Source organism: Oncorhynchus kisutch, linkage group LG14 (assembly GCF_002021735.2).
Source record: "Oncorhynchus kisutch isolate 150728-3 linkage group LG14, Okis_V2, whole genome shotgun sequence".
Taxonomy (NCBI): domain Eukaryota; kingdom Metazoa; phylum Chordata; class Actinopteri; order Salmoniformes; family Salmonidae; genus Oncorhynchus; species Oncorhynchus kisutch.
Window position 1 is genome coordinate 26,764,556 of NC_034187.2, and position 25,146 is coordinate 26,789,701.

The 25,146-nt window shown below is 42.7% G+C and overlaps 1 non-coding gene and 1 pseudogene across 1 annotated transcript; both read right to left on the bottom strand.

The window, feature by feature from the left end:
• Positions 1–6,349: 6,349 nt before the first annotated feature.
• LOC109904543 (60 kDa lysophospholipase-like) overlaps positions 6,350–25,146 on the bottom strand; it is a 30,543-nt pseudogene continuing 11,746 nt past the window's right edge.
• LOC116353503 (U7 small nuclear RNA) lies at positions 13,648–13,700 on the bottom strand. The gene has a single exon (XR_004202936.1). It is a non-coding gene; the product is annotated as a U7 small nuclear RNA (small nuclear RNA).

Genomic DNA, 25,146 nt, shown 5'->3' on the forward strand with positions numbered 1-25,146 from the left:
AACGATGAATAATAGTCCTTGCTAAATATTGATCAGATTTATACCACACAAGTGTAGCCTACATTAGGCTAATGACTTAAATATACAGTTCTAGAATGAGAAATACTGCACGGATTCCATTTAACATTGTTCTATAGCCAAACAATAGGCAGCATACTTTTGGGTGTCCTGGGTTGCTTAACTTTGAGGTACTATGGAACAGTGGGGTAGTCTTGAATTATGATTCTTTATCCATTCATAGAGTATATTATCGTCACCTGCACAGACACATACAGTATTCTCCCCCATGCTGTTCCACCAGGGGGAATGGTTTTATAATTAACGTGAGTACTGCGCAGCCCTAACCCCTTATTATATACGTTGATCTCCTTAGGAGAATGCAGGGAGGGATTTCAGGTAGCTAATGCAAATGATCCCCAACAACAGAATTCAAATACTTCAATATTTCATATGGAAAGCATTACCACAGGAAAATAAACTCGAGGAAGCAGGCAACCGGCCCTGAAAACTTGTCTTCTGGCATATTTCAGAAAGGCAGGTATTGAAAGATGTTTGTGTCAGGCTTGTGTATGAGACTTCCTCTGAGAATGCATTGTGTGAGAGCCTGACTTCCCCCATGATTCATTCACAATGACAATACAGATTCCAATGCTGGCTACAATAGTATTTAATTGAAGTGCATGTGCTGTAACGGAACTGCATTATATTCAACATCTCTCCTGGCAACTTCTCAACCTCTCCTCTCTTACAGCAGTAAACCACTGGTCACAGAAACTAGAAACCACTGGTGACTAAGACTAAGACTAAAATGGTCATTTATATCATAACACATTGAATATATATTTGAATATATATTGTAAATGGACCAATGCATTTAATTAAACTTAACAACAGCATGTGAGATTTCCAGTGATTCTCTCTGAATTAATGAAGGCAGCTGATGATCCTGAGCTGATTAACATGTAACAGTGGGGGAAAACAGAACATAGAAACGTCCTGTTGTCCAAAAACCTGCATGCTTCAGTTACATCATACATGCATTCCTTTTATCACAGAACAGTATAAAGTTAAATGATACCTCTTCTACTAGTTACACAATAGTACAGATATATGCATGACAACAACCATGGATGTGGACTGACACAGACACATTATAATGTTATTCACATTTAGTTAACCCTTGTTTGGTCTTCATGTTTTTGTTATTCACATTTAGTTAACCCTTGTTTGGTCTTCATGTTTTTGTTATTCACATTTAGTTAACCCTTGTTTGGTCTTCATGTTTTTGTTATTCACCAATGTTCGAGGGTCTGATGGGCCCACAACATTATTGGGTTTTTAAAACAATACAACCATCATTTATGTAAAAATACTTAATACTTAGATGTTGACTTATATCACTTTACAAGAAAAATAGACAGCATACATGGTTGATATTTGCCATTTAGCCCTGCTAGATCACATTGATCAATTAAAGCTCTATTCTTGTCAAATAAAATGTATTTAAAAAATCAATTATAATCAAGATATGGGTAGAATAAATCATGTTTATCTTGAACAAATATATATTAAACAAGGTTTTCATCACTATTGATGTTTATTGCTTTGAACTGAACAAATTGGAAGGACACATTTTACAAACAGTATTTTACACACCACATGGGGGACAGAGTTTTACTGCGAGTGTGTTGCAAATGTATTTCTTGCACTTGATGCATGTGTACTGTCTTCCTGTCCTTCTTGGGTCCACACACATCGCAGCGCTTCTTCTTGTTGTTACCGGCTGTAATCTAGAATGATGAAAACACTTAGTTCAGGAATTTTACTAACATCTCACTCACATATATAGTTACAGCAGGCCAAGGCAGGTGAGTCAGACACACACAAATGCAACATCACTCACACTTACTTCCAGTATTTGAGCACCAGCATCCTCCTCCTGAATCCTCCTCACGATGGCTGCAGAAGCTGGGGTCCTTGAGATATGTTGCCTCCTCTGGATTTGAGGTCTTACTAATGCTTTGACCAGCTCCTTGAGAAATAGCCATCTCCTCTGGAGCTGCCCTCTGTTCCAATCTGGGTTCAACACCATCCAGATAACAAACGCGTTGTACGAGACAAACGAGATGTCCAAGATGTTGAAGAATATCAGAAGTGGCCAGCATAGGGTTCTTCTTTTGCAGCTGTAGCCAGTCACCAGCGTGTCTAAATTGTCCACCCCTCATTTTGTGGCATTATAATCCATTATGATTTCTGGTTTTTGATGTTCCTGGCCACAGATTCTCCCTTCCCTATGCAGCGTACTCATGAGTACCACATTTTTGTCTTTCTTTGTTACGTAGGACACTAGGGACGTGTCGGCGGTGAACACAAACTTAGAGGAATTAATAGGCCTATTCCATGTATTCAACAGCTGAGGTGGGAGCTCTGGCTTGTTTTTTCGTACTGTTAATGCCATCATCAGCTTCCTCTTGAGGAGCTTCTGTCCCAGCTTGTGCGAAGTAAAAAAGTTATTGCATGTGATGTTGTGGCCACGGAGTCCCTGTCACGTCCAGGACAACCCGCATCCCTTGGTTCTTCTCAGGGGCTCCTCCATCTGGCTTCCCCATATACACTTGCAAGTTCCACGCATTTGATGAAGCAGCATCACAGGCAGCCCAGATCCTGATTCCATATTTTGCAAGTTTAGACGGTATGTACTGCCTGAAGGGGCAGCGGCCCCTAAATGGCATTAGCTGCTCATCAACAGTAACATTGGGCCCAGGGTTGTAAAACAGGGGAAGGCGGTCCGACCACTTGTCGCACACTGTTCTGATTGCAGCTAGCTTGTCTCTCTGCCACCGAGCTGGTTGCAGCTAGCTGGTCTCTCTGCCGCCGAGCTTGTCTCTCTGCCGCCGAGCTTGTCTCTCTGCCGCCGAGCTGGTCTGGTGTCTTTCTGCCGCCGAGCTGATCTGGTGTCTCTCTGCCACCGGGCTGGTCTGGTGTCTCTCTGCCACCGGGCTGGTCTGGTGTCTCTGCCACCGAGCTGGTCTGGTGTCTCTGCCGCTGAGCTGGTCTGGTGTCTCTGCCACCGGGCTGGTCTGGTGTCTCTGCCACCGAGCTGGTCTGGTGTCTCTGCCGCTGAGCTGGTCTGGTGTCTCTGCCGCCGAGCTGGTCTGGTGTCTCGGTTATCGAAGCAGATAATCCTGGAAATAATGTGGGAGTTTTCCAGAGACGTTGTTGCACAGAAAAGTTCTCTGCCAGTTTCTGCATCCCACATGGATTCTGTGGATTCCCCATTGAATCTGAAAACACCAGCAAGGATAAGAACCCCAAAGTATGCATGTAAATGAGTTTAGTCCATCTCCTTCCATCTCTCTCCAAAAACACACATTCCCTCCAAATGAGTGCAGTCCAGAATGATTTGATCTGGATGGTGTCTGGGATGAACAGTCCAAAAGAAGACTTTATGTTCTGCACATGAGGAACCGCCATCCTCGTTGACCCTGGTTGCATCCTTATCACATTGGCAGCCAGACGGGGAGGCCAATTCCTTGGGCAAGAAGACCATTCAATTTCACACATTTTTTACATCCCCATTTCTTCTCCTGCAGGTTGCTGATGAGCTGGTTGCTGACGGGTTGGTCCTGGGGCTGGCTGCTGATGTGCTGGTTGCTGACGGGCTGGTCCTGGGGCTGGCTGCTGATGTGCTGGTTGCTGGCGGGCTGGTCCTGGGGCTGGCTGCTGATGAGCTGGTTGCTGACGGGCTGGTCCTGGTGCTGGCTGCTGATGTGCTGGTTGCTGACGGGCTGGTCCTGGGGCTGGCTGCTGATGTGCTGGTTGCTGGCGGGCTGGTCCTGGGGCTGGCTGCTGATGAGCTGGTTGCTGACTGGCTGGTCCTGGGGCTGGCTGCTGATGTGCTGGTTGCTGACGGGCTGGTCCTGGGGCCGGCTGCTGATGAGCTGGTTGCTGACGGGCTGGTCCTGGGGCTGGCTGCTGATGAGCTGGTTGCTGACGGGCTGGTCCTGGGGCTTGCTGCTGATGTGCTGGTTGCTGACGGGCTGGTCCTGGGGCTGGCTGCTGATGAGCTGGTTGCTGACGGGCTGGTCCTGGGGCTGGCTGCTGATGTGCTGGTTGCTGACGGGCTGGTCCTGGGGCTGGCTGCTGATGTGCTGGTTGCTGACGGGCTGGTCCTGGGGCTGGCTGCTGATGAGCTGGTTGCTGACGGGCTGGTCCTGGGGCTGGCTGCTGATGAGCTGGTTGCTGACGGGCTGGTCCTGGGGCTTGCTGCTGATGTGCTGGTTGCTGACGGGCTGGTCCTGGGGCTGGCTGCTGATGAGCTGGTTGCTGACGGGCTGGTCCTGGGGCTGGCTGCTGATGTGCTGGTTGCTGACGGGCTGGTGTGGTGGTTCATTTATTTACTATCAAATGAGGAGAGACAAACGTATCACACAAGTCAGAGTTATACTTAAACTACATCTTTATTCACTTATTAAGAAGGGAGCAGGTCAACACAACACACACATAAAAAGTGAATCGATTGAGTGCTCTACGATAATGATGGCTGGTCGACAAATCACCCCCAGATGATTTGTTGAGAGCCCCGAGACAAAAGTACAAAGGTCTTTTATAGCCAAGATACACCCCCTTCGACCTACATGACGAACAACAGATGTATAGAATGGGTCACAAGGTTAAGATTTGTATGAAAGATACTTATAATTCACAGCAGAGAGTATCTCATTATGTAGAGACCAGGGTCTGGCTCTGGAGTCGTCTCTCCCTGGTACCTTATAAAACAGAAACATTCACTCATGTTCTGGAATGCGGTATCCCCAAAGACATCGTATATCGCCTGTCAGTGTTATCTCCCAGAGGCCCATCCTCAGTAGAACACACACAGATGAGCGTTCTGACAACCCCTTATTCTGTTGCAAAAAACAACCATTTGATGCAATAAAAGTATTATAACAATCTTGTAGTTTCCACCATACTGGTCTTGGGGCTGGCTGAGGGTCAATCTCATCCTCTTCTTCCAACTCACTGTCAGACTCCGAATTGACAGAGACACGATGCTCATATTTGGAAAATTCTTCATCTTCCAGAGTGGAAGACGCTCCTTCCACACTAGCTTCTCTCTCTGCAAAAATGATTTCCAAAGCCTTATGAGCAGAGATGATTTTTGCCATATTAATTGCAAAGCTATTTATTTGTTTGTGTCCCTCCCCCAATGTGCACCTGGCTGGGGTAGAGTTTGGGAAAATACAGACCTTTTTACAATGTATCGAAATAATGATTTGTAAAAACATTGTACAGGTTCCCGCAAGACATTGTGTAGTTTCACACACTACAAAGGGTAAAGAGTGTGAGAAAAGCGGGAGAGAGGCAGGCAGACAGACAGGTTCTTGGTGCTATGTTGAAATAACAGGCCCAAGGAGGACGACAGAGTGAATGCACACAGTAAATTTTTTTGTTACATTTTTACTTGTTTTCACCTACACACACACAATTTTCCACACTTTTATTGCGTTTTGGGGGTCAACAGCTTGTTTGATATCCAGCTATATCCTTCCTCTCAGCCTGGGCTGTCAGAGAGAAGAAACAAGTAAGCAGGAGGCAACAAAAACAGAAGAGGAAGTACAAAACTATGGAAGACGATGTGGGTTGGAATTTCACATTGATGGAATTTTGAGTAACTGTATGTCTCTGCAAGTTGCTTTAGATAAAAGCATCTGCTGAATGACATTTTTATCGACTACAGAGGGAGCTGGGTTTATATGCTAGGATAGCTGTGTGTTAGCAGGATAGAGGAACGAATTGCACTGTTTTACAAACAGGAAACCCCTCAGTTATCTGTACTTTCAGAAGGAGGTAGAGCTAAAATATGGACTGCATGAATGATACATCATTGGGAAAATAAACACCTAGGCAAATTTCACAATGATTTCAGCTTAGAATAAATGGCACTTTGGATGTGCTTTATGAAGTGCTTAGTATAAGGTACAGCATTGTACTCTGTGCTTCCAATGAACACTGATTATACTCTAATAATACAAACAGAGTGAATTGCTTCCACATACAACATAGTATACGGTGGTACATACAAAACATACATGTAGATATAGTGCTGCCCGTTCTAGACACAGTGTATCAATATTACTTGACATGTTGTTGTTCTACCAGTAGTTTTACAGCGTACAGTTCTCTAACTGTACTTGGGATGGACGCAAATATATAAACTATAAATGGCTTGAATGAATCTCTATATAAAATTGTCCATTGTAAGAGTGAAATGGAAAGTCAGAGAGAGAGTGATGGGCATGGACGGAGAGATAAAAGAGAAAGGCAAAAGTGTTGAGGATCCTTGTCTTCAGGGTCCTTTTGGACAGGCTGAGAACTCGATGTACTCTTCATTCTGAAACAGAAGGAGAAAGAGTTCAAAGTTGAATCTGGAGCAATGCTGTTCAATACAAAGACCAGCTGCGATAACGTCAAAGGAATGCTGGTTTTGCAATCTCTGCTACTAATCCACATACTGCATACAGGAAAGGTATGCAGGCACCAGGCTGTGATCACACCAGACATCACAGACATTTACAAAAGCCAGGCAGACTACCACACAGCAAGGTTTTGTGTCACAGTCTAATCGAACTCACCCAGGCAGCCATTTTGTAAAAACACCTGTTCAAGCCAGGCTACAATGAGTGATACTCATGTAGATCACACAGCGATGCAACACATCACCATACATTGAAATGACAGACACAGGTGAGTCACAGCACAGAGTGAGGCATGACCACCAAGCAGAGGAGAACCCAAAGCACTAGCTGTGGCTATTCCAGTGTTACCTCAGCATTAGCTCATAATCAACATGGGGAAAACACAAAATCACAACATTTACCTCATCATTTTCATCAAACAAAGGCTGTAGGTAAGCAAAAAAACACATCATTGGAACATATGGTGAAGTTTAATGAAACTACGTCCCTATTCTGTAGCCTACATGGTTTTACTTTAAATATAGCCCATATTGAATCTAATATGGAGCCATCGGAAAGTGCTCAGACCCCTTGACGTTTTCCACATTTTGTTAGGTTACAGCCTTACTGCTCATCAATCTATACACAATACCCCATAACAACAAAGCAAAAACCATTTGAAATGCTTGCTAATATATATTTAAAAAATGAAATATCACATTTACATAAGTATTCAGACCCTTTACTCAGTACTTTGTTGAAGTATCTTTGGCAGCAATTACAGCCTTGAGTCTTCTTGGGTATGACGCTACAAGCTTGGCACACCTGTATTTGGGGAGTTTCTCCTATTATTCTCTGCAGATCCTCTTAAGCTCTGTCAGGTTGGATGGGGAGCGTCACTGCACAGCTATTTTCAGGTCTCTCCAGAGATGTTTCATGGTGTTCAAATCTGGTCTTTGGCTGGGCCACTCAAGGACATTCAGAGACTTGTCCCGATGCCACTCCTGCGTTGTCTTGGCTGTGTGCTTAAGGTCGTTGTCCTGTTGGAAGGTGAACCTTCACCCCAGTCTGAGGTCCTGAGCGTTCTGGAGCAGGTTTTCATCAAGGATCTCTCTGTACTTTGCTCAGTTCAGCTTTGCCTTGTTCCTGAATAGTCTCCCAGTCCCTGAAAAACATGCTGCCACCACCATGCTTCACTGTAGGGATGGTGTCAGATTTCAACCTGACAGACCTGAGAGGATCTGCAGAGAATAATGGGAAACTCCCGAAATACAGGTGTGCCAAGCTTGAAGCTTCATACCCAAGAAGACTCGAGGCTGTAATCGCTGCCAAAGGTGCTTCAACAACGTACTTAGTAAAGGGTCTGAATACTTATGTAAATGTCATATTTCCATTTTTAAAAACTGTTTTTGCTTTGTCATGTTAGGGTCATGTCATTTTAAGGTATTGTGTGTAAAAAAATATGTATTTTTTATCCATTTTAGAATAAGGCTGTAACGTAACAAAATGTGGGAAACATCAAGAGGTCTGAATACTTTCTGAATGCACTATCCATGTTACATAACTAGTCTGGTTCACCTTTACCGTACACATCCTTTACTATCCATGTTACATAACTAGTCTGGTTTACCTTTACCATACACATCCTTTACTATCCATGTTACATAACTAGTCTGGTTCACCTTTACCGTACACATCCTTAACTATCCATGTTACATAACTAGTCTGGTTCACCTTTACAGTACACATCCTTTACTATCCATGTTACATAACTAGTCTGGTTCATCTTTACCATACACATCCTTTACTATCCATGTTACATAACTAGTCTGGTTCACCTTTACAGTACACATCCTTTACTATCCATGTTACATAACTAGTCTGGTTCACCTTTACCGTACACATCCTTTACTATCCATGTTACATAACTAGTCTGGTTCACCTTTACCATACACATCCTTAACTATCCATGTTACATAACTAGTCTGGTTCACCTTTACAGTACACATCCTTTACTATCCATGTTACATAACTAGTCTGGTTTACCTTTACCATACACATCCTTTACTATCCATGTTACATAACTAGTCTGGTTCACCTTTACAGTACACATCCTTTACTATCCATGTTACATAACTAGTCTGGTTTACCTTTACCGTCCACATCCTTAACTATCCATGTTACATAACTAGTCTGGTTCACCTTTACCATACACATCCTTTACTATCCATGTTACATAACTAGTCTGGTTCACCTTTACCGTACACATCCTTTACTATCCATGTTACATAACTAGTCTGGTTCACCTTTACCGTACACATCCTTTACTATCCATGTTACATAACTAGTCTGGTTCACCTTTACAGTACACATCTTTACTATCCATGTTACATAACTAGTCTGGTTCACCTTTACAGTACACATCCTTTACTATCCATGTTACATAACTAGCCTGGTTCACCTTTACCGTACACATCCTTTACTATCCATGTTACATAACTAGTCTGGTTTACCTTTACCATACACATCCTTTACTATCCATGTTACATAACTAGTCTGGTTCACCTTTACCGTACACATCCTTTACTATCCATGTTACATAACTAGTCTGGTTCACCTTTACCATACACATCCTTTACTATCCATGTTACATAACTAGTCTGGTTCACCATTACCATACACATCCTTTACTATCCATGTTACATAACTAGTCTGGTTCACCTTTACCATACACATCCTTTACTATCCATGTTACATAACTAGTCTGGTTCACCTTTACCATACACATCCTTTACTATCCATGTTACATAACTAGTCTCGTTCACCTTTACAGTACACATCCTTTACTATCCATGTTACATAACTAGTCTGGTTCACCTTTACTATACACATCCTTTACTATCCATGTTACATAACTAGTCTGGTTCACCTTTACCATACACATCCTTTACTATCCATGTTACATAACTAGTCTGGTTCACCTTTACCGTACACATCCTTTACTATCCATGTCACATAACTAGTCTGGTTCACCTTTACAGTACACATCCTTTACTATTCATGTTACATTACTAGTCTGGTTCACCTTTACCGTACACATCCTTTACTATCCATGTTACATAACTAGTCTGGTTCACCTTTACCGTACACATCCTTTACTATCCATGTTACATAACTAGTCTGGTTCACCTTTACCGTACACATCCTTTACTATCCATGTTACATAACTAGTCTGGTTTACCTTTACCGTACACATCCTTTACTATCCATGTTACATAACTAGTCTGGTTCACCTTTACCGTACACATCCTTTACTATCCATGTTACATAACTAGTCTGGTTCACCTTTACAGTACACATCCTTTACTATCCATGTTACATAACTAGTCTGGTTCACCATTACCATACACATCCTTTACTATCCATGTTACATAACTAGTCTGGTTCACCTTTACCATACACATCCTTTACTATCCATGTTACATAACTAGTCTGGTTCACCTTTACCATACACATCCTTTACTATCCATGTTACATAACTAGTCTGGTTCACCTTTACAGTACACATCCTTTACTATCCATGTTACATAACTAGTCTGGTTCACCTTTACTATACACATCCTTTACTATCCATGTTACATAACTAGTCTGGTTTACCTTTACCATACACATCCTTTACTATCCATGTTACATAACTAGTCTGGTTCACCTTTACCATACACATCCTTTACTATCCATGTTACATAACTAGTCTGGTTCACCTTTACAGTACACATCCTTTACTATCCATGTTACATAACTAGTCTGGTTCACCTTTACCGTACACATCCTTTACTATCCATGTTACATAACTAGTCTGGTTCACCTTTACCGTACACATCCTTTACTATCCATGTTACATAACTAGTCTGGTTCACCTTTACCATACACATCCTTTACTACCCATGTTACATAACTAGTCTGGTTCACCTTTACAGTACACATCTTTAACTATCCATGTTACATAACTAGTCTGGTTCACCTTTACAGTACACATCCTTTACTATCCATGTTACATAACTAGTCTGGTTCACCTTTACCGTACACATCCTTTACTATCCATGTCACATAACTAGTCTGGTTCACCTTTACAGTACACATCCTTTACTATTCATGTTACATAACTAGTCTGGTTCACCTTTACCGTACACATCCTTTACTATCCATGTTACATAACTAGTCTGGTTCACCTTTACCGTACACATCCTTTACTATCCATGTTACATAACTAGTCTGGTTCACCTTTACCGTACACATCCTTAACTATCCATGTTACATAACTAGTCTGGTTCACCTTTACCGTACACATCCTTAACTATCCATGTTACATAACTAGTCTGGTTTACCTTTACCATACACATCCTTTACTATCCATGTTACATAACTAGTCTGGTTCACCTTTACAGTACACATCCTTTACTATCCATGTTACATAACTAGTCTGGTTTACCTTTACCGTCCACATCCTTAACTATCCATGTTACATAACTAGTCTGGTTCACCTTTACCATACACATCCTTTACTATCCATGTTACATAACTAGTCTGGTTCACCTTTACCATACACATCCTTTACTATCCATGTTACATAACTAGTCTGGTTCACCTTTACCGTACACATCCTTTACTATCCATGTTACATAACTAGTCTGGTTCACCTTTACAGTACACATCCTTTACTATCCATGTTACATAACTAGTCTGGTTCACCTTTACAGTACACATCCTTTACTATCCATGTTACATAACTAGTCTGGTTCACCTTTACCGTACACATCCTTTACTATCCATGTTACATAACTAGTCTGGTTTACCTTTACCGTACACATCCTTTACTATCCATGTTACATAACTAGTCTGGTTCACCTTTACCGTACACATCCTTTACTATCCATGTTACATAACTAGTCTGGTTCACCTTTACCATACACATCCTTTACTATCCATGTTACATAACTAGTCTGGTTCACCTTTACTATACACATCCTTTACTATCCATGTTACATAACTAGTCTGGTTCACCTTTACCATACACATCCTTTACTATCCATGTTACATAACTAGTCTGGTTCACCTTTACCATACACATCCTTTACTATCCATGTTACATAACTAGTCTGGTTCACCTTTACAGTACACATCCTTTACTATCCATGTTACATAACTAGTCTGGTTCACCTTTACCGTACACATCCTTTACTATCCATGTTACATAACTAGTCTGGTTCACCTTTACCGTACACATCCTTTACTATCCATGTTACATAACTAGTCTGGTTCACCTTTACCATACACATCCTTTACTACCCATGTTACATAACTAGTCTGGTTCACCTTTACAGTACACATCTTTAACTATCCATGTTACATAACTAGTCTGGTTCACCTTTACAGTACACATCCTTTACTATCCATGTTACATAACTAGTCTGGTTCACCTTTACCGTACACATCCTTTAATATCCATGTTACATAACTAGTCTGGTTCACCTTTACAGTACACATCCTTTACTATCCATGTTACATAACTAGTCTGGTTCACCTTTACCGTACACATCCTTTACTATCCATGTTACATAACTAGTCTGGTTCACCTTTACCGTACACATCCTTTACTATCCATGTTACATAACTAGTCTGGTTCACCTTTACCGTACACATCCTTTACTATCCATGTTACATAACTAGTCTGGTTCACCTTTACCGTACACATCCTTTACTATCCATGTTACATAACTAGTCTGGTTCACCTTTACCATACACATCCTTTACTATCCATGTTACATAACTAGTCTGGTTCACCTTTACCGTACACATCTTTAACTATCCATGTTACATAACTAGTCTGGTTCACCTTTACCGTACACATCCTTTACTATCCATGTTACATAACTAGTCTGGTTCACCTTTACCGTACACATCCTTTACTATCCATGTTACATAACTAGTCTGGTTCACCTTTACCATACACATCCTTTACTATCCATGTTACATAACTAGTCTGGTTCACCTTTACCGTACACATCTTTAACTATCCATGTTACATAACTAGTCTGGTTCACCTTTACAGTACACATCCTTTACTATCCATGTTACATAACTAGTCTGGTTCACCTTTACCGTACACATCCTTTACTATCCATGTTACATAACTAGTCTGGTTCACCTTTACAGTACACATCCTTTACTATCCATGTTACATAACTAGTCTGGTTCACCTTTACCGTACACATCCTTTACTATCCATGTTACATAACTAGTCTGGTTCACCTTTACCGTACACATCCTTTACTATCCATGTTACATAACTAGTCTGGTTCACCTTTACCGTACACATCCTTTACTATCCATGTTACATAACTAGTCTGGTTCACCTTTACCATACACATCCTTAACTATCCATGTTACATAACTAGTCTGGTTCACCTTTACCGTACACATCCTTAACTATCCATGTTACATAACTAGTCTGGTTCACCTTTACCATACACATCCTTTACTATCCATGTTACATAACTAGTCTGGTTCACTTTTACCGTACACATCCTTTACTATCCATGTTACATAACTAGTCTGGTTCACCTTTACCATACACATCCTTAACTATCCATGTTACATAACTAGTCTGGTTCACCTTTACCGTACACATCCTTAACTATCCATGTTACATAACTAGTCTGGTTCACCTTTACCATACACATCCTTTACTATCCATGTTACATAACTAGTCTGGTTCACTTTTACCGTACACATCCTTAACTATCCATGTTACATAACTAGTCTGGTTCACCTTTACCGTACACATCCTTAACTATCCATGTTACATAACTAGTCTGGTTCACCTTTACCGTACACATCCTTAACTATCCATGTTACATAACTGTTCTGGCTTAACCTCCTGAAAAACTACTATAGTATAAACATTATAGTATTCACTGTAGTGTTTTTGCAGGCTAAAGTCAGCAAAAACACTAGTATTTACAGTTCAATATAGCATAAATACTGTAGTAAAAAACTGTAGTATATACTATAGTAATTACTGTAGTATTTTTGCGGACTGTAGTATACTGTCGTATTTACTGTAGTGTTCTGCAGACTTGCTGACATTACTATTATAGTGTTTTTATTTTATCATCTTAAACATTGAAGTGTGGGCTTTCTCCTTGAGAAAACCTACTAGAGAAATAATAAAAAATAACATTTTCATTAACCTGTAAGTAAGTAGGACTGGGATCTGAACAGATAGAAAGAGCAGAATTTCTGAACCTATAACCCTAAACCCACTCCAATTCACATACCGCCCTAACAGATGACACAATCTCAATTGCACTTCACACTGCCCTCTCCCACCTGGACAAGAGGGGATATAACTATGTGAGAATGCTATTCATAGACTACAGCTCAGCGTTCAACACCATAGTCCCCTTCAAGTTCATCACAAAGCTAGGGACCTTGCTGTCTCTGCCTGGCCGGTTCCCCTCTCTCCACTGGGATTCTCTGCCTCTGACCCTATTACAGGGGCTGAGTCACTGGCTTACTTGTGCTCTTTCATACCGTCCCTAGGAGGGGTGCGTCACTTGAGTGGGTTAAGTCACTGATGTGATCTTCCTGTCCGGGTTGGCGCCCCCTCTGGTTTGTGCCGTGGGGGAGATCTTCATGGGCTATACTCAGCCTTGTCTCAGGATAGTAAGTTGGTGGTTGGCTCCTGTCTAAGCCTCCAGTATCTATGCAGCAATAGTTTGTGTCGGGGGGGTAGTGTCAGTCTTTTATCTGGTGTAATTCTCCTGTCTTAGCCAGTGTCCTGTGTGAATTTAAGTATACTCCCTCTAATTCTCTCTCTCTCCCTCTCCCTCTCCCTCCTCTCCCAGAGTACCTGAGCCCTGGAACTTTGCCTCAGGACTACCTGGCCTGATGACTCCTTGCTGTCCCCAGTCCATCTGGTCGTACTGTTGCACCCGTTTCAACTGTTCTGCCTGCGGCTATGGAACCCTGACCTGTTCACCAGACATGCTACCTTGTCCCAGACCTGCTGTTTTCGACTCTCTCACTCTACCATACCTGCGTCTCGAACCCTGAATGCTCGGTTATGAAAGCCAAATGACATTTACTCCTGGGGTGCTGACCTGTTGCACCCTCTACAACCACTGTGATTATTATTATTTGACACTGCTGGTCATCTATGAATGTTTGAACATCTTGTCCATGTTCTGTTATAATCTCCACCCGGCACAGCCAGAAGAGGACTGGCCACCCCTAAGAGCCTGGTGCCTCTCTAGGTTTCTTCCTAGGTTCCTTCCTTTCTAGGGAGTTTTTCCCAGCCACAGTGCTTCTACACCTGCATTGCTTGCTGTTTGGGGTTTTAGGCTGTGTTTCTGTACAGCACTTTGTGACATCTGCTGATGTAAAAAGGGCTTTATAAATACATTTGATTGATTTGATTTACTGAACCCCTCCCTCTGTAACTGGATCCTGGACTTCCTGACTGGCCTGCCCCAGGTGGTGAGGGTAGGCAAATACACCTCTGCCACACTGACCCTCAACACGGGGGCCCCTCAGTGGTGTGTGATTAGTGCGTGGCTATGCATGACTCCAACATCATCATCAAGTTTGCTGACAACATGAGGGTGGTAGGCCTGATCACCGACGGCGATGAGACAGCCTACAGGGAGGAGGTCAGAGACTTGGTTGTGTGGTGCCAGGACAACAACCTTTCCTTCAACATCAGTAAGACCAAAGAGTTGGTCGTGGACTATAAGAGAATGAGGGGAGAGCACGTCACCATCCACATCGACTAGGCTGTTGTTGAGAGGGTTGAGAGCTTCAAGTTCCTTGGCTTCCACATCACTAAGGACTTAACATGGTCCACACACACCCGCATAGTCGTGAAGAGGGCACGGCAGTGACTCTTCTCCCTCGGGAGGCTGAAAAGATTTGGCATGGGTCCTTGGATCCTCAAAAAGTCATAAAGCTGCACCACCGAGAGCATCTTGACTGGCTGCATCACCGCTTGGATTGGCAAATGGAACACCCTTCACCGCAAAGCGCTACAGAGGGTGGTGCGGACAGCCCAGTACATCACTCAGGCCAAGCTCCCTGCCATCCAGGACCTCTATATCAGACAGTGTCAGAGAAAGGCCCGAAAAAATGCTGAAGCCATAGACTGTGACAAAAAATATTTGCAGGGAACACAATATATGGTCTAAACTTGGCATATAAGTTTCTCACTTTTTGGAATTTGGAGGGGGGGTGAGCAGGGTATATGCAAATGAAATACTGTAGTATTTTATGTGGGATCTTAACCGTACCCATCCTTTACAACCCATGTTTGTAAATGGAAGAGAGGCTCCCAGTCCCGAACACTCACCACATCCATGGGCATCTTCTCGTCGTAGCCTCGTATGTTCAGGTCTCCCCTGGCCAGGTGCCACATTTCCAGGCCCTCGATGTCAGCATTGGATGCCAGACTAACACCAGTGAATTCACTTGAAGGGTTCCTATTCAAGTGGTTTCACAATAAAGGGACTAAAACAACCAGATATCTACAGTAATAACATCAGGGAAGGTTGCAAGTTCAAATCCCCGAACTGACAAGGTACAAATCTGTCGTTCTGCCCCTGAACAGGCAGTTAACCCACTGTTCCTCGGCCGTCATTGAAAATAAGAATTTGTTCTTAACTGACATGCCTAGTTAAATAAAGGTAAAAAAAATAAAAAATGTGTGCGAAAGTGCTGTGTGTGTGTGTGTCTCACCTGCACAGCTCTGTGCCTGCATCCTTCAGCTCATCGCTGGAGAAACGGACTCCTGTCTCTCTCAGCAACTTCACCACCTCTTTGTGTCTGGATGGACAGAGAGACGGACAGACAGACATAGAGATATGAGAAACAGTTTTCAAGTACAGATGCTATATACAGTGTACTACAATCAAGGAAAAGATGACACGTGCAAAGCAGAATCAAGCTCACAGTGCGAGTCAGAGATCAGTTGAAACTGAAACGATTAGGTGGAACACTAGTGATCCATCATTGTTTGAGCTATGCTTTATTATGACTGCAATGTGCATTAGTCATTTTTCTGGCAAGTTCTCATAGTCTCTGTTGACAGTGACAAGTTGTGGCACTGTGACTGGGTGCTAAACGAGTAGGGACAAGTTCCGGATGCCCCCAGAGTTAACCACCCACACATGGAGCCTGAGCAGAATGTCTCAGCAGCTCCAAGGATGCACTACACAATGGTGGAGACAAAAGGCACAGCTCCATGGCCAGAACCAGGGACTTTCATAGAATTTAAACTTAGAACATCCATCAAATGTTTAAAAGGTTAAATGCACACACTACGGTATGTGTTGGTCATGCACGTTTAAATCTACTTTGAGATAGGTTTTGGCCTTAGAGACAGTGGCAAGCCAAGGCTAATGTATTTCAGTCCTTTTCCTAGAGACAAGGGACCGTTTCTGTCATCCATGAAGCTGTGGACAGGCAGGTAAGACTGGTTCAAGACACTACCCTTCGCTGTACTGTGTTTCAATCCTTATATGGTCATCGGGAAGGAACAATAGTTGGCTTTTGAAATGTGGTTTAAACTTAGGAGGAAATGGCACAAAGCCTAAAAACGGGAAAAAATATGTCTGAAATAAAATGGATATTTATTTCAAGTAACTCTTACAAAATGGAACATATTGCATTATCACAAAGAGCTGTAACAAAACAGAGATTTTGACAGTGTAAGAGAGACAGAATGGGATATGGCTATTTCCCCAACCAAGCGTCGGAGGTTAATTATGCTACCAGGTCCCACTCAGCAACCCTCAGCCCTTCAGTACCAAGACAACATGGGCTTGTCTGTGCCTGCCCTGCCAACGGTTTACAGCCACCTCTCTCAATGCTAGTTCACACACACACACACACACACACACACACACACACACACACACACACACACACACACACACACACACACACACACACACACACACACACACACACACACACACACACACACACACACACACACACACACACACACACACACACACACATTTCTCCTTGAGGCACCCACAGCGTGATACTAAACACTGCAGCCTTGAATGTCTTACATTCCCCAAATAAATGATATGAGCACACAGCAATGTCAATGAATGATTAAAAAAACATGAAAATAATAACAATTTGGGGTAAAAATGAATACTGGAGGTATTAGAAGATTACAATTAGCCCAATTGGCAGCTAATTATTGTGGTGGCCTTTAAACTCCATTAGGACTCTTCCTCTGGTTTCAACCCCCATCTGAGAGCCCCAGTAGCAGTCATTCCCTCCTGGACATGATAGTCATTTAGCAGGCCCAGACTCCCTGCCTCAGACACTGTAATGAGCTGCCGTGTAACTGCCTGCTGTTTGTACACCATTCGCTCTAAAGACTGCCATGGAAATATAAGGAGGTTGTTAATGGCCAACGGGGGATTTCAAATGTCCCACTTAATTCTGTGTGAATGATATCATTACTGTGTGATGCACACACCACTCCCTGGGCAGATAGAAGAAGTCAGTTAGAATTGGCTACTGGGGGCTTGAATCATAAGGGATGGGTGAACATCTATTGTAGAGGCAAAGCTGTTAAGGACGTATCATACTCCATTCACCCATCCTCCCAATCCCCCCCCTGCCCCCTCCCCCCACACACACACACACAAAGAAATGTAAAGCTATTGTCTTGGCCCACATGTTAGCTTATTCCTACCTGAAATGCATAGCATTGCGCAGGGGTGTGCGATCTTTGGCATGGACGGTGGCTCCCTGGTCCTGTAGATACTGCACCACTTTGAGGTGGCCCTCACTGGCAGCGATGTGCAGAGGGGTGCGTCCATCATAGTCCCCCAGACTCAGGTTACTGCCCCGATGACAAGAAACGCATCACATACTGTAGATTACGTTGTGATGGCACCACGGTGTATATAAAACAGTGTATTGAGGTATCCAACCCATGTAGTGTACGGTGTGCTACACATGTACCTGGAGCATACCTTGCTGAATGGTGACAGTGGCTGTGTCTGAATACCTGTGATTGTGTTCTAAATAGTAGGCCTTTTGGGTATGCAAATATAGAACGTTTGATAGTATGTCAAATTTCACATTTGAGAATGCTTAAATGCCAGGACATACTAATTTTGGCATTTCGTCTAGTAGAATTGAGGAAGATAATCGTCTTTCCAGACGCACGTGTGTTTGACAGCAAGCAGCTACTAATCATATAAGTGGGTTCGCTGTTCCAAAAGGAACGAATGGCGGAAATCAACGTAATTGCACATTAGATGACGCATTCTAAGTATGAATGAGCATAGTGTGTTGATATTTGTTGCTTACTGCATTCGTTTTCACTAAACAGTATTGCTAAATAGTATGCAGTACGATTAGTACACAGCATGGCGTTTTAGTAAGTAGTAGGGAAGACAGATTTCTGACACAGCCAAGTTTCATCTTGAATTGATAGACATTTTTAAAAGAGTAGCCAACCCATTCCTCTATTCATACTGAAATATAACCCCAATAAAACAAGCTCCAAAGACCAAAATAAGTGGGTTATTTCAAATGAAATTGACTGGAAACACTAGGCAATCATCCTCATGTCTAAAGTTAACTGCAAAGGAGACCGTATCAAAATCAATCTTTACATCTAACACATTATGACTACTGAGGTTCCAGTCGGCTATCTCATGAAACTCAGCAGGAATCTTTGGTACGCACTGCACTGACAGGTTCAACCAGATGTACCGTGGGACTAAGGGAGTAATAAAATCACACACATTTGACAGTGCATTGTCTGTGTTATCAGTCTGGAAACATGCGTGTCCAAGAACACTAACAACATATGGACTGAACTCTCCCCTCCTTATAAAATATGAGCTTGTTGCAGTGATTATTTTTACTAACAGACTTTGGGGTGGCAGGGTAGCCTAGTGGTTAGAGCGTTGGACTGGTAACTGAAAGGTTGCAAGTTTGAATCCCCGAGCTGACAAGGTACAAATCTGTTCTGCCACTGAACAGGCAGTTAACCCACTGTTCCTAGGCCGTCATTGAAAATAAGAAACTTGTTCTTAACTGACTTGCCTAGTAAAATAAAATTGTGATAGGTTGTATTTAAATAACTGTTCCTCATCATCTCCTTTAAGGCATCTAAGGCCCCCACGTCTCCAATCTTAGAAGCAGCACAAGCTACGGTGGGGGTCAGGGCATCTCTTATGGCTTCTATAGAGAAACAGTAGAGAAACATCATGCCAATACAAAGGCTGACAATCAGTAAATTAATGTGTTATGAGTGATGTAAAAAATACACTATAAAATTGGATTCAGCACATTTTTTTCAAATCTACTTTAGACTACTTGTGACATTGTTCCCCTAGCGCTAGGCAGTGCAACGACTGGAGAAGTTGTTTTTTGTACTACAATGGGAACTCTGTCCTCTCAGATAAGCCAGAGCCTCATAAAAACCTGTTAGGTGGAAGGTAACCCTGCAGTCTCAGTGGTGGTGACAGTGTGACGTGGCCTCACCTTCTTACTATTGATGCTCAGACACTGGGAGATGACCTGAATGAAGCGACTGTCGCTCAGAGTGAGCTTGGCCCCCTGCAGGTCACCGATCATCTCCCCCCGCAGGTTCTGACTCAGCACCTGGACACATAACACACAGACAGCACAACACAGACACAGTCAGGGCAACACAGACAGCACAACACACCGACACAGTCAGGGCAACACAGACAGCACAACACACAGACACAGTCAGGGCAACACAGACAGCACAACACACAGATACAGTCAAGCATGATCAAAGATGTCATCAGCTTGTCACTTCTATGATCCCTTTATCGCCATGTGAATCAACTCTGATATCTACTTCTCTTTACACTCTAATGTGATATTTGTTTCATACATAGGACTCAGACATGTCTGAGGGTTGGGCTTCAGAATTCTCTCTACAAAGGGCCAACATTGTGTAGGGATTGAAGGACTGTGCATTTAGACTATGAATCCTAATGTCCTCCTGGCCTCTATGTTTAGCTCCTTCCTGGCCAGCATGTAGGACAGCTTGCAGAGTGCAGCCTCAGAAGTCATGTCACTGCCTGCCACCAGCCCTGCATCACTCAGGACCTGAGGAGACCAGGAAGAAATGTTAAGGACACACATCCATCCACATCTTACTCTCCCATTAAACATACATGGTCTTCTGGTCTACCATTCCGGTGGCGTATGATGTGGTGACAGAACCCCTCAGACACTGGGTGCAGTTAACAATGATCACACCGCTCTCTGTGGTATTCCGGGACTCCTTCAGCAGGTCAGCTTGGTCTCCAGGACGACGCCCTCCATGGGTGACTGCAGGAAGGACTCTGGTAGGAAAAGAGGGAGAGAAGTGTACAGCGCAAGCTAGGATAGGGTTTAACAATAGGCCCAGACTTTACCAGCCCCACTGCCTCCCCCCAGTCCATCTGGTGCCCATGCCACCCAGGCTGTCTCTCAGTCTCAGGGTGATTCACTGGCTCTAGGAAAGCTCTTTACCACACCAGCCCTGGCATTTGGAGAGGAGACGGCTCAAATAGCCAGGCATGGGGAACCATTAACATTGAGGTGCTAAGAGACAGCGTCATTTCACCTGGCAACCCTTGGACCTTAGACCTAACTTGTGCAGGCAGGGAAATATAGCAAGAGCTGGGCATAGCCCCAAATCCTCCATTGGATTCGGATCAAGCCTCTAGCTAGCCAAAAATGTGTGCAACACAGATTCCTAAATAACCCCCATGATGGCAAAGACCGTGGAAGGCAGAGGAGAGCCTGATGCATAATCAAAAAAGAAGCAAGTGATTCAAATAGATAAAAAAGCAACATGGCAGAGGGACCAGATTGAGACAGTAAAGTCATCCACCCCTCAGTCTGTAGTTAGGGAGGTGTATCTAAGTGTTTAAATGTTGGTGCCAAGACCCTCGTCTTTAGTGGGTAATTGGATATGCCCCATAACCCTGTCTCATTTTGTCACTGGGCTTAGTGCTGCTGGCAACCCCAGAGCAGATCCTGGCTGTATGCAGACCACTTGGAACACCCATATGATGGTGGCTTGTCAGAAAACACAGTAGGGCCTTCATGAGAGGATTCACTACAACACAGCTGCAATGAAGACTTTTAGATGAAGGTGGCTCCAAATGGGGATATCTTGATTTAGTCTTTCTACAACAGGATATTACTATACTGAACAAGAATATAAACGCAACATGTAAAGTGTTGGTCCAAGTGTTGATAGGGGGCAGTATTTTCACTTTTGGATGAATAGCGTGCCCAGAGTGAACTGCCTCCTACTCTGTCCCAGATGCTAATATATGCATATTATTATTAGTATTGGATAGAAAACACTCTTAAGTTTCTAAAACTGTTTGAATGATGTCTGTGAGTATAACAGAACTCATATGGCAGGCGAAAACCTGAGAAAAATCCAACCAGGAAGTGGGACATCTGAGGTTTGTAGTTTTTCAAAGCTTAGCCTACCGAATACACATTGAGATATGGATAAAATTGCACTTCCTACGGCTTCCACTAGATGTCAACCATATTTAGAAACTTGAATGAGGATTCTACTATAAAGGAGGGGCTCATGAGACCTCTTTGCGTCAGTGGTCTGGCAGAGTGCCTCGGTCTCATGACGCGCGCTCCCGACAGAGTTACCTCTCGTTCCAGTGCAATTCTCCAGTTGGAACATTATTGATGTTTTATGTTAAAAATATCCTAACGATTGATTCCATACATCGTTTGACATGTTTCTAAAAGACTGTAAAGGAACTTTTTGAGTTTTTGTCTGGACGAAGTGCCTGTGCCTCATGAAGATGGATTACTGGACTGAACACGCTAACAACTATTTGGCTATTTGGACATAAATGATGGACTTTACAGAACGTTATGGAACAAATCAGTCATTTATTGTCGAACTGGGATTCCTGGGAGTGCCTTCTGATGAAGATCATCAAAGGTAAGTGAATATTTATGGTGTTATTTTTAACTTCTGTTGACTCCAAAATGGCGGATATTCCTATGGCTGTTTTGGGGTCTGAGCTCCATTCTCAGATGATGCTTTTTCCGTACAGTTTTTAAAAAATCTGACACAGCGGTTGCATTAAGGAGAAGACTATCTTTAATTCTGTGAAAAACACTTGTATCTTTTATCAATGTTTATTATGAGTATCTCTGCAAAATCACCGGATGTTTTGGAATCAAAACATTACTGCACGTAAGGCGCCAATGTAAACTCGAACAAAACATACATGTATTGTGTAACATGATGTCCTATGAGTGTCATCTGATGAAGATCAGATGGAAAAATGGCTGTGTTGTTTTGACTTGGCTATGACCTAACATAATCATATGTTGTGCTTTTGCTGTAAAGCATTTTTGAAATCGGACACGATGGGTAGATTAACAAGATGTTTATCTTTCATTTGCAGTATTGGACTTGTTCATGTGTGAAAGTTACATATTTCTAAAAATATTTTGGAATTTCGCGTGCTGCCTTTTCAGCAGAATGTTGTCAAGGGGTTCCGCTAGCGAAACGCCTGCCATAGAAAGGTTTTAACAGAGCATATGACAGAGCCATTGATAAAACACAATTACAACTACATTTTCCTCATATCTTCATTTAAAATGTATCAATCCGTCTTTATTGATAGCAGCACATTCTCTAGATACAGCATCCGTTAAAGGCCCCAGAGAGTGTGTACGTTTGTTATTCCGCGACTCTTAAAGACAAACACCCTTTGACACAACTCTGAAGTCTCGTCTGGCAGTTTCAGGTCAGGTCCTGTATTGCGACACTCGCACATTCTCATGCTTTACTGAACAGTCTTGTTAGACAAGAGGTTTAAGGCTTTTGTTGCCTATTGTCTGACAACATATCTCATCCTCTCACCTACAACATAGCCTCTACTATCTCAGTGGATTTGATTTATGTTGAAATTCGAAATAAGTTATATCACAAAAGCTCAAATCCACAGCAGCTTAAAAAGCTAGACAGACACACTTCAGCAAGATGAAAAATCATTTTAGTACAAAAGATATGCAATTAGTCTGATATAAATAATAGCAACTGGGAATTGAAGATTTCATTCATCAACACTTGATGATTGTGTGGCGCAGCGGTCTAAGGCACTTTGTTCTTATTTGACTTTCCTAGTTAAATAAAGGTTCAAATAAAATAAATTATTCAAGTTCACATTCAAAAACAGGTACCGGTGACTTGTAGGCAACTGAGCTGCCAAGAAGCCTCCCTCCACTTGTCACGACTTCCATCAAAGGTGGCTCCTCTCCCTATTCGGTGCTCGGCGGTCGTCGTCGCCGGCCTATTAGCTGCCACCGATCCATTTTTCCTTTTCGTTTGTGTCTGTCTGTATTGTTTACACCTGTGTCCTATTAGAGGATTTCGGGGGGTTTATTTACCTCCGCTGCCTGCTAGTCTTTGTGAGGAATTGTTTGCTGTGGTATCTTTGTTAGGGGTGTGTGTTTGCACCACAGGGTTTTCTTTCACACGGCAGTTTGTACCGTTTGGTGTTTATGAGTAGAGGTTTCTCCTCCATGTGTAACGTTTATATCCCTGTGGGTGGCGACCTCGTTTGGGCATATTCTCCCCCATGTTGTTGCAGAGTTGGGACGTCTTTAATAAACGATTGTGCCACTGGGGCTTCCTTGTTCTCCTGCTCCTGATTCCTGCACCTCCCTCCTTTAAGGAGGCCCCTAACACCACTCTTCACCTCAGGAATTGAAAACTGACCGGCGATCAGCAGTGTCTCCAAGAGATTGTTTCTTCCATCGTTCCTCGTCTCATAGATCGGCACCTGCAAGAGGTCATATAAACAACATATCACGCTTCTGTTATCTTATCTTCATCAGGCAGTTCAGCCATAAGGATGGCAGGTGTATCTGGGAGCCGGTGAGGATGGCAGGCTTCCCCAGGTGCTCACACATGAAGGACAGAGCAGATGCTGTGCCATGGAGGATGACAAAACCATCATATTTCTCGTAGTGTTTCTGGAAGCAAGAGACAATAAAGAGAACAGGATCAGACTTGAAGTTCCAAGGTCAAAATGTGTAGTCTACATCTTGCTACATGCTTTTTTAAATGACTACTGTATGTATTACAAAAGCAACAGTACAGTACCACAAACAGCATGGTTAAATAAAAAATTGTGATAACTGACTTTTACTTCAGGGAATGATTTGAGACTATTGTATTATTGTAATACATTATGTAATACATAATGCATCTGCTTATGCATATGGTTAAAGTCAAGGTTATGGTTAGTGTTAGAGTGAGAAATGACAACACCAAGTACCTCAATGTCCTTCCTAATTGTAGCCCAGTCATCTATGGTCATATTGCAAGAGTCCAGCAAAGGGCTGTACTCTAAAAAAGTGTACACTATCCTCTTATTCAGTTGACAGCCTGTGAAAAGACACACGTTTACTTTGAGTCACAATCATCCAATAATAAACAAATCACAGAAAACACCCTGAAAGAAACGCAGTGCATTTACAACCGAGCAGACTGTTTACACGGACACACATAAACAATCAAGGTTAAGCAAATGAGGCGATCATGTTTTTAAAAATGGAAATCACTTTA